The sequence below is a fragment of the Elephantulus edwardii genome, unplaced genomic scaffold, assembly GCF_000299155.1.
Source record: "Elephantulus edwardii isolate Elephantulus edwardi_28Jun2011 unplaced genomic scaffold, EleEdw1.0 scaffold00107, whole genome shotgun sequence".
Classification (NCBI taxonomy): Eukaryota; Metazoa; Chordata; class Mammalia; order Macroscelidea; family Macroscelididae; genus Elephantulus; species Elephantulus edwardii.
This window is the reverse complement of record NW_006399857.1, coordinates 1,916,590-1,925,955: the sequence shown is the minus strand read 5'-3', so window position 1 is coordinate 1,925,955 and position 9,366 is coordinate 1,916,590. Positions and strand designations below refer to the sequence as shown.

Here is a 9,366-nt window from a genome sequence, read left to right as displayed (position 1 = left end):
GTCTCTTTGGGGTATATTCCCAGGAGTGGTATTGCTGGGTCAAATGGTATCTTTATTTGCAACTTTTTGAGAAAGTGAAACTTTTCCTCACTTCTATCTCCCTTCTTACCATTGGTAGCCATTCAAGAATGATTCTATTTGTAGACCAGCTGTTTGTAATAGTAGTTTTACACAGTATTCATCCCTTTCTAACCGACTTATTTCAATCAACGCAATATGTAGAAAATTCTTTATCATTCTTTAATGTTGCATAGAACTCCATAGCAGTCCATTGTGTAAATGTACCATAGTTTCTTTAATCCCTCCTCCACTGCTGGATCCTTGGATTATTTCCATATAAAAAGCAATTTGATCCAGCAATCCTACTTGTAGGTATACATTCTAAAAAAAATAAGAGTTGTGATAGGAATAATACAGGCACACACAAGTTTTTTGCAGCATTCTTTATAGTAGTATCCTTTTTATCTTATGTGATTCATTGTTTTATGGAATGTATATAATCTTAGTATTGTTGTTCACTTTATAGACATGTCTTGTTTGCCTGAAAATTAAGCCATGGCTTTGAGTTCAGTTCCAGGTCCACAAGAAGGATGTCTCAGGAGTTCTACAAGTCTCCATCAAACCAGTAAGCCTCATCTTTTTTTATGGTTTGTTGTTCCACATTTTTGTCCAACTCTACCCATGATTTCCCTATCATGATCCCTTGCAAAGCAGTGAGTAGTTAGATGGTGAACTAGCTCTGCACCATCTAGATCTAGTTCTTTATACTTCAGGGATCTCGGGATCTGTGTGGTCCATTAGCCTTCAGAAAAAAATGTGGGTTGTTTATTTGTTTTTCTTTGACTCTTCTTTGTTCCAAGGAGATATGGCCATAATAGGTTGTGTGTTGGGATACTAATTTAAAAGTCAACAGTGTAAGTCCACCTGCAGCTTCTTGGGAGAAAGAAGAATCAGTCCATTTCCACTGAAACGTACAACTGCAGACTTTCAATAGAGGGTCATGATGAGCCAAAATTAACTCAGTGGCAGTTGGATTTGGTTTTCCTTTGTTCTGATGTTAAGAAATCAATAGTTGCACCTTCAATGACTCTCCACAAACTTTAAGATCCTAGTATTTTTTCCACTAAAGTAGGGAATAAAACATTGTCTTTAAGTGTGTGATACTAGTTGATCTAACTGAGAATAATATGCGGAACCCCTAGGTTCATTTCCTCTATATAGACTAAGAACTGCCACTTTTTTTCAAGAACTGCCATTGCTGCACATTTCCTCTTCTTGAAACTTATTCTGTGTTATTATATAAGCATTATTTTATGTTCGTAATTCTTTGGCTTCTCTGTCATTTATTAAATCTCCTTATTCTTGTTCATCTTCTGCAGACAATGAATATGGGATCATCGTCTCTGATGTACTTATTTCCTCACCACATCATTTTCCCCCTCTAGGCAGTTTCTTTATCTCTTACTGCTATAATTAGCCATTATGTCAGTGAAAGCAAATCTTTTGCTCTAGCTCTGATCATTCCAGGTTTCTAACTCATGTTCGAGCTGTCAACTTTATGTTTTCACCTAAATCATTCCATAACAATCAAATATGCATCATATCCAAAATTGAACTTAATAGTTGTCTAGATTCGTGCTAATGCAAAACCTATACTTGGACTAAGAGGCAGTCATCAGAACAGAGCAGGGCAACACTGCATGGTTCGAAATGAGAAAGGGTGTACGCCAGGGATGTGTCCTGTCTCCATACCTTTTCAACCTGTATGCAGAGCAGATTATCCGAGAGGCTGGGCTCTATGAGGAGAAGCATGGTGTCAGGATTGGTGGACCATCTATTAACAATCTGCGTTATGTAGATGACACAACCCTGCTTGCTGAAACTGAGGAGGACCTCATTCACTTGCTGCGAAGGGTCGAGGACTGCAGCCTTCGGTCTGGACTGAGGCTCAATGTCAAGAAGACAAAAATTCTCATCACTGGACCAATCAGTAGCATCAGGATGGATGGCAAAGGGATTGACATTGTTCACAGCTTCAGTTTGCTCGACTCCACGGTCAATACTCTTGGCACCAGCAGCCAGGAAATAAAAAAAAATGCATTGCGATGGGAAAGTCTGCTGTTAGGGACCTCTCTAAAGTACTCAAGATCAAGGGTGTCTCTCTGAAGACTAAGATGCGCCTGATACAGGTCATGGTCTTTGCAATCATTTGTTATGCATCAGAGAGTTGGACAATGACTAGGGAGGACAGGAGGAAAATTGATGTCTTTGAGCTGTGATGTTGGAGAAGAGTATTGAGAATACCATGGACTGCCAAGAAAACAAACAGATTCATCCTGGAGAGGGTTAAACCAAGCTACTTCTTGGAGGCAAGGATTCTGGGGCTTCGTCTGACATACTTTGGGCCTGTTGCAAGGAGGGACAGGTCCTTTGGAGAGGGACATCATGCTTGGAAGGGTGGAGGGATGGCGTAAGAGGGGAAGACCCTCTGTGAGGTGGATTGATTCAGTGACTGAGGTAATTGGGATGGGTGTGTCAGAGACAGTATGATTGGCACAGGATAGAGAGGGGTTAGGGCTGTTGTACATAGGGTCGCTATGAGTAGCAAATGACTCGATGTCACATAACAACAACAAACAACAACCATGATGTCGCCTATCAGTCCAGTGGTAAAGATTTTTGTTTTCTTAATGTTGAAATGCAACCCTTATTGAAGGCTGTATTCTTTGATCTTCTAAGCAAACCTTTCAATTCTTCTTCATTTTCAGTAAGCAAGGTGTGTTATATGCATAACACAGGTTGTTGATGAGTCTTCCTCAGATCTTGATACCACACTTTCCTTCATAGTGTTTGTTGTTGTTGTTGTTGTTATGTGCCGTTGAGTCGCCTGTGACTTATAGTGACCCTATGCACAATAGCTCTGAACACTACCCTATCCCATTGCTCCAGTTATGCTAGTCCATCTCATCTGAGACTTTCTCTACTGTGCTGTCTCTTCACCATTCCAAGCATGATGTCCTTTTTCAAGAATTATTCCCTCCTAACCATGTGCCCAAAGTATATGAGATGGAGCTTCGAAATCCTTGCCTTCAAAGAGAAACATCATGGGGTTTTTTTGTTTTATTTTTTTGGAACATTTTATAGAAAATCATACAATTTAATAATCATAAATTGAAAGTGAGGGGGAAAGGTAAATAATTCAAATTATTAGTTTGGAACATAGATTTAAAGTCTTATTTTCTTTTTAAAAAATTTTATTAGTTTTAATGAACATTTACAGAGATTTTGGGTTCTCGTTCATTCATTGTTGCACTGTTTTCTCTATCCTCCTCCCCAGTTAGCTCTTCTCCCCCCGCCCCCAAATATCTGTTTTAATTGTCCAATTGCCACAGTGCTTGTCAAAGCCAGTTCTGATTAATCTCCTTTGTCAGTGTGTCCTTTGCCATTCCCTATCACTCCTCCCTGAGAGAGACTTCACCCTGATTCATAAGGAAAAGGGGATGGCATATTCTCTTAGCTACTTCCTGCTGAAAAGGGACGCTGTGGGTTTCAGGGTGAAGATCTTCTCTCACTACTCTAAAGGGCCCCTTTGGCAGTAGGAAACACATAGACTATTATGGAGATTGATTTTGGAATTTATATGCACTATTATTAATTGTGCTTAGCTGTACATGTTCATATCCTTGAAGATGTATCATGGAGGTGTTGCAACCTAGAAGACACAAATTTAACTAACAAGTTAAAAGTACATGAGTTAAGAAAGACCTATTTGTTCTCTTGGCAGTCCGTGGTATGTTCAATACTCTTCTCCAGGGTCATAACTCAAAGGCATCAATTCTTCCTTAGTCATTGTGGGGCTCTCTGATGCATAGCAAGTAATTGTGAAGACTATGGCCTAGATCAGGCTCACTTTAGTCTCTAGCTTCTTAGATTTGCACAGCATACAGATTGATTAGTCATGGAAAATGGGTATAGCTGTGACATTCGTCTTTTTTTAAGGTGTTCTTTTGCTCTGTTCGAACAATACTTTCTTGGTCTGGGTCTGGGTCTAAGTTTTGAGTGGGCATAATTAACTTTTCTGGGATTATCATTCTTCTCAATGTTAGTCATAATTTTTTATGAGCCACATAGTCAAATGCCTTCGCATTTAATAATAATGCACAAACAAGCATTCTTCTAATGCTTTCTGCTTTCAGCCAGCATCCATCTGACATCAGCAATGATATTCTGTGTACCTTAGCTTCTTCTAAATATACCTTGGCCTTTTGACAGTTCTCTGTCAATGCACTGTTGTACTGTTGTAACCATTCTAGATGGTTAGATTTGATGTAGGGTGTGACACATTTATATTCTTGATCTCATCCTATTACTTGTCTGGTTTACAGTCGCTAGTGTTCAGTGTCTCATAACAATTCTTGAAATATCTTTTAAATTCAGTTGGGCTGTATGCAAGGTTTTATTTTGGTCTCATGCACTTGCTTTAATTTTCTTCACCTTCATTTGGAAGTTGCATAAATGTAATTGATTGTCTTTTCCACAGTTAGCCCCTGGCCTTGATCTGACTGATGATATTGAGTTTTTAAAACCTCTGTCTTTATATGTAACCCCTTCTTTACTTATTCCATCAAGTTGGTTCTATGTGTAATGTAATGGTTTATATTTTCTCTGGAAAAGATATTTTTAATGACTAAATCTTTAATTTTGCAGAATTTTATCATGCAATCCTTGGCTTCATTTCTGTCTCCAAATTCCTTTTTACAATGTGTTGTTTCTACCTAATCTGGTCCCTCTCCTAAAATGTCTAATATTTCTTCTCTAAAAGAGTATTGTGATAGCTAAGAATATATGTAAATTTCTGTCATTTGACATTATATCATGGTGGGAAGTGCTGAATACATGATGATGTATTTGTCCACTATGATATGTTGTTGCTGTTGTGTCCTTTTGAGCTGATTATAGCCCATAGAGACCCTGTCAACAATAAGCCTAAACCTTGCCCTGTCCGGTGCCATCCTCATTATCTCTGTCATGCTCAAGCCGGTGTGGTAGTCACAGTGTCAATCCATGTCGTTGAGGATCTCCCTTTCTTTTGCTAAACCTCTACCTTTCACAGCATGATGTCAAAATTTCAATATCTTTACCTCTAAAAGCAATAAGGTTGCTCCTTCAAGACAGAATTTTTGTTCTTTTGGCAACTCCTGGGATATAAAATAGTGTTTATCAACACTACAATTCAAAGTCATGTATACTTCTTCAACCATCCTAACTCATTGTTCAAACTTTAAATGGATAACAAGTCATTGAAAAGACTTTATCTTGCATCAGGCGTACTTCAATGCTTCCACTTTAAAGTTTTGAAGAGATCCTTGACAGTACATTTACTCAAATGCAACACGTATGTTTATTTCTAGACTGCTACTGCCATAAATGTTGATTGTGGAACCAAAAAAATTCAATCATTAACAGTTTCAACTTTTCCTCTATCTGTCACGATGTTGCCTATTTGTCCAGTGATGAGAATATTTGTTCTCTTGATATTGAGATGTGATTAATATTAAAGGCTGTATGTAGCCTTTTTATCTTCTGCAAGTGTTTCGAATCAGTGTCACTTTCTGCAAGCAAGGCTCTGTCATCTACACACTGCAGGGTGTAATATGATCAGATATAACCATCCTTGATCCAATATAGTATTGAAAGCATATAACATCCTTATTCAGGTCATAGCCCTGATTTTATGCAGAAGAAGTCTCCTCAGTTGTATGGCCTGAATACACACACACACACACACACACACACACACACATGGTTGAGTTGATTCTTGTATGATTTCTTGAAACCCCACAAGCTAACTCTGGACAGCTTATTAGGGTATTAGAATAATATAAGAAGTCATACAATAATTAAATCAACTATAACTATTTATAGGTATTCATACCATACAGCTGAGGACTCTTCTACATCAGATCAAGGCTGCGACTAGAACAAGAGTTTTCTGTATCATCATATCTTCTATACCTGATCATGGTAGCAGCAGTCAAGAAATCAAAAGAAATGTGGAAACCTGCAGTCAAGAACCTCTCCAAAGTACCAACAACAATGCCAGTTTAAAGGCTAAAGTGTATTTTATCAAATCCATAGCATTTTCCCTTGCTTACTACACATCTGGAAGTCAGACAATGACTAAGAATGACTGGAGAAGAGTCAATGTCTTTGAATTGTGGTACTTTAGAAGAGCATTGCATATACTTCATGGACAGCCAAAAGAACAACAATAACAACATGTCTTGAAGAAAATGCAACTGGAGGGCTCCTTAGAGGCAAAGATGATGAAACTTCATCTTTCATAATTTAGGCATGTGGTCAGGAAGAAAGTCTTTGGAAAAAGATATTTGGAAAAAGATGGGAAAGGTGAAGAGTCAGCGAAAGAGAGGAAGACCCTCAACAATATGGGTTGACACATCGCCTACCACAAGGGCTCATACATGACTGAGATTGTAAGGAAGGTACAGGATACAGTAAGGTTTAAAGCTTTGTTCATCAAGTCACTATGAGTTGTCGTTGACTCAACAGTACCTAGCAATAACTACATATAAGATAGATAGATATAGATATAGAGACATAGAAATAGACATAGATGATATAGATATAGATGATATAGATATAGATAGATGATATAGATATAGATATAAACATATATATACATATATATGTTTATTTGATTAATTTGAGATATATATTAGTGTTTAATTGTTACTTTAATAAAATAATTGTTTTGGTAGAAGTGAAAAGAGTGATTTACCTATTTTAATTCTTAACTTTGATGTTTTCTTGATGGTAAGAATTTTTGTTTTCTTGACATCAAGAAAACAATAATTACTACAGTTGAACCTATAAGCAACATCATAATAGATGGAGAAAAGATAGACTGTCAAAAACTTTATATTTCTTGGATCCACAGTCAACACCCTTGGTACTATCAGTCAAGATATCAGAAGAGGTACTGCACTGGGAAAGTCTGCAGTCAGGGATCTCTCCAAATTATTGAGGAGTAATGATGTCAGGTTGAGGACTAACATGCATCTGATTCAAGCTATAGTATTTACAATCAATTGCTATGTGTCGGAGACCTAGACAATGAATAAAGATGACAGAAGAAGAATTGATGCCTTTGAGCTGTCGTGTTGCAGAAGAGCACTGAACATCCCATTGACAGTCAAGAGAACAAATAAATGTGTCTTGGATAAAGTAAAGTACAGCCAGAGCACTCCTTGGAGGCAAAGATGATAAAGCTTCACTTCATCTATTTCTGGTATATTGCTAGCAGAGGCTATTCCTTGGAGAGGTACATGATGCTTGGAAAGGTGGAAGGTCAGTGAAGAAGACCCTCAAGCAGATGGATTGACACAGTGACTGACACAATGGACTCCAGTATGTCAGGAAGTTTAAGGATGGCACAGGATAAGACAGGGTTTGTATGTGTTCTTCATAGGTTAGCTAAGTTGGGTCATACTCAACCCGAAGGCACATAACAACAACTTTGATGTTACTTATTTGTTTATGACTGTAGCACAGATTGACCTGAGTGTCTGGACATGAAAATGAATCCTTGGGAAAACACAATTCATGATATATATATGAAAAGGTTTCATGTTGAAACCTACATCTTCAGTGGCATAAGTGAAAATATTTACTTACCCTCTGCAATCAAGTCAGAACTAAATCATAGCTGATACTTCATTGGGATTTCAGAGGTGTAGTTGTGGGGCTAGCAGATATTCCTCTAAAGATTACACCATTAGAAACACAAAGAGTACCATTTTAGCAGTCAGAAATTAACTTACCTTCAATATCCGTGTTATTTTATTCTTAGGGTTTTTTTACCTATTCACTGGATTAGTCTCTTCTGGCATGACAGACTTCATATTCGTAAATCGATCTTATATTGCAAAGAATTGATATATCTTTTGTGCACAGCATATCTATCCCAACTTCACAGAGAATATCTCTAAATAAAGAAGAGAGCATGCCTGTAATCCTTAGTCATTTTATGCCCGCATCCTTGTTCCTCTATCCTCACAATGAATGCAAATTTTATCTTCAGTATTCCATATCTACCATTGGCTACTTACTGCTCTTCCTCTACTTCTCCACCCTAACGGGTTAATGTGCATGTAGCACAGGAAAGGTGTAGTTTTAGTTGTGAATGCAACACATCAGCCCCCTAAAAAGAAAGAACAAGCTTGCAAGCCCTGTGAATATCAGTGATCTTTTTTACTCTTTCTTTCCAAATAAACTTTCTGTACATAAAAGGATCACATGACCTCTAGAAACATGTCAGCAGGTTCCTGGTTTCCAAATAAAAGCTTTGATTCTCTCCAGGTCTTGTTCCCCGTTCTCCTTCTTAAAAAGCTCAAGAAATCAGAGGTCACCTAGGGGTAAACTATAGTTAAGTAAAATGACTATAAGGTTTTGTGTGGAGCAGATAATTATACTCCTCTCTCCCAGAGGAATTTTCACCACAAATAGCTAAATGTCAGAACTTGCGCGTTACTTGTCAAGCCACATTCCTAAGGTGCCTCTTTTTTATTTCGGGAAGCTTTAAGTTAGAACTGAAATCTGAACTGTGCTGACTTCCAGGCCTACACACACACACACACACACTAAGGTGCCTCTTTTTTATTTCGGGAAGCTTTAAGTTAGAACTGAAATCTGAACTGTGCTGACTTCCAGGCCTGTCTGCAAAGAGTGGACCTCTGCCTCCTAACTTGTACCAGTGAGAAGGAGTTCTGGCCTGCTGTGCCACTTCCCTGCTACCAGTTGGGTCAAATTGGTGGCTTTGTCAGGCAATGGCATTCCCCAGATTTATGCAAATGAGGGAGGCTCTTATTTCCAGTGTTAATTCAGTCTTCTCAGAAATCATATCTCTGAACTCATAATTTTATGTTGTGACACTGCTGCATACAGATGAGGGTCTGTGTTTTGCTTTTTGCAGTTCCTGCAAATATCCCCATTTCTCCAACTAATAGAAACATTACCAAATTATGCTACGGCTCCCCAGTTTGACTTCACACTGTTTGTTCCCTCAAAAGTGATCACCTAGAAATTCTGTTTTAAGTCATCCGTCGGCCCTTAGGTGGTTGATTTTGGGAAGAATAACTCAACATGCTCAATTCTGGGGCTGCACTTGTTCTCTGTTGAAAAGGAAACACCACTTTGAACCTATATTTCATTAAACTTTTGCATAACCGGAAGGTAGCTTTTATATTAGCAAAGATTCTGTTATATGGAAAATTACAGTTGCCACTCCACCATCAACCTCATGCTGAGTGTTCTTCCTCTTCTTGATGGTCTTAAGCCATAATAAGT

The 9,366-nt window shown here is 38.1% G+C and overlaps 1 pseudogene; it reads right to left on the bottom strand.

Moving 5' to 3' along the window:
• Positions 1-7,922, bottom strand: part of LOC102859447 — a 26,486-nt pseudogene extending 18,564 nt beyond the window's left edge.
• Positions 7,923-9,366: the final 1,444 nt, after the last annotated feature.